The 2,172-nt window shown below is 43.6% G+C and overlaps 1 pseudogene; it reads left to right on the top strand.

The window, feature by feature from the left end:
- Positions 1-1,658: 1,658 nt before the first annotated feature.
- Positions 1,659-1,775, top strand: LOC146038794 (5S ribosomal RNA; annotated as a pseudogene).
- Positions 1,776-2,172: the final 397 nt, after the last annotated feature.

Genomic DNA, 2,172 nt, shown 5'->3' with positions numbered 1-2,172 from the left:
CATAAAGGATGGCCCAACCAGACACAGACCACATAAAGGATGGCCCAGCCACACACAGACCCGATACAAGATGGCACAACCACAGACCCCATAAAGTATGGACTAGTCACACACAGACCCCATAAAGGCTGGCCCAAACAGAAACAGACCCCATAAAGGATGGCCCGGCCACACACAGACCCCATAAAGGATGGCCCGGCCACACACAGACCCCATAAAGGATGGCCCGGCCACACACAGTCCCCATAAAGGATGGCCCAGGCACACGCAGACCCCATAAAGGATGGCCCAGCCAGACACAGACCCCATGAAGGATGGCCCAGCCACACACAGACCCCATAAAGGATGGCCCAGCCTCACACAGACCCCATAAAGGATGGCCCAAACAGAAACAGACCACATAAAGGATGGCCCAAACAGAAACAGACCCCATAAAGGATGGTCACTGTGATCAAGCCCAATCCGGGCGAAACACGTGTCCGTCTGACGTCAGGGCATTTCCAGCCACTCAGAACCCTCCCACAGCCCTTCTCAGAGCAGCGCGGCCGTTACAATTCAGACGGTGGGATCTTTCACCGCACGGTTCACTCCGCCAAGCTTGGATCCCGCTGCCATCTACACAAGGTAATCTGCTTCTCAGTACACTGACTGCCGCTTGCACACAGACTTTGTGTCTGATGTGCACGCATTCTGATACCGCCACTGAGCGGGACTTTTTGTGCTTTATTATATAGGGCACGCTGCAATTTGGCGTCAACTGTATGAGAAATTGAGCGCTTGTTATTAATGTGACCTGCGGGTTAAACTTCTTTGCATACTACTGTTGTTCCATTTAATATATCACATTACATATATTTTTTCAATCCATCTACGGGCTCTATTGGTGTTACCATTTCCAACAGCCCCTATTAAAAACCTTTAATCATTGCTATTTAGCAACAGCCAGTCAAATTGACAACTACCATTTTTCTTTCCCGACAATTGGTGTCAACATTGATGTATGATAAATTGAGTCAACATTGATGTATGATAAATTGAGCGCTTGTTATTAATGTGACTTGCAGAAAGTTTCTTTGTATACTATTGTTGTTTTGGTTCATTTATTACACCAAATTATCTTCTTTTGAGTCCACCTACTTGCTCCACTGGTGTTACCATTAAACCATTACTAAACAGCCCTAATTGAAAACCCTTAACCATTGCTACTCAGCAATAGTCATTAAAATTTACAATTACCGCCTCTCTTTCCTTAAACATTGGTAACAATATTTGATGACCAATATTTTCTGTTATATTGTTTTGATACATGCTTGAAACCACATGCTGTGATGTATGCTGCTGATAGATTAATATATCTTGCACATACAAATGATTTAAGATTTATAAAGACCTTACTCACCCCTGCATGTGGCATTGTGCGCAGTATTTCCCATTACTGGCTCAGTGACCTCTAACTCATCGAATCCAGCAGTGGGCACATATACCATTACTCTGTGAGCATATCTCTCCTTATCCCTCTTATCCTTCCTCTTTCATTCCAATCTACTTTCATCTCGCATCTGGACTCGCTCACTCTCTCATTCTCCTGAGCTACATCGGGGAAAAGCAGAAGTGACAACTGGCTCCTAGTTCCATTTGAGGCTCTCTCATCTGATGTCATATACAGCCATACAACGCTGGGCCGCCTGATCCCATCTGAACTCAGCAGCTAAGCAGCGACTGGCTGGATCAGTACCTCCTGGGGGACCATCAGGGAATATCCAGTGCTGTATCACAAACTCAGACAGCAGAAGTAACGAATGTATACGAAGAGCATTCCTATCTCTCCCTTTGTCCATTAAATTCTGTTCTAACAACAGTAATGTAAACCTGTTACCCGTATCATTACATTTGGGTCCATCATTATTTTTTGTCAAAGGAGGGTCTGAAGTAAGACTCCAAAATATTAAAATATTACGAACCCTTGCAATATGTATATGCATGGTATCACTATCTTGGGTTGATTTGTCTTGCATAAATATTTATGTTCTGGTAAACTCCCTGCCAAATCATTTTCGCCCACTTGACGGTGACTGTATTACAATTTCGTTTCTGTCTGCATTGTGTATCACGATTATAAAATAAACTCCGTAGATATACTCACATGCTGATTGATAATTTTAAAAAATTGTT

The sequence above is a fragment of the Crinia signifera genome, chromosome 1, assembly GCF_055691185.1.
Source record: "Crinia signifera chromosome 1, ASM5569118v1, whole genome shotgun sequence".
Taxonomy (NCBI): domain Eukaryota; kingdom Metazoa; phylum Chordata; class Amphibia; order Anura; family Myobatrachidae; genus Crinia; species Crinia signifera.
The sequence above is the reverse complement of the archived record's forward strand: the minus strand, read 5'-3'. Positions and strand labels throughout refer to the sequence as shown.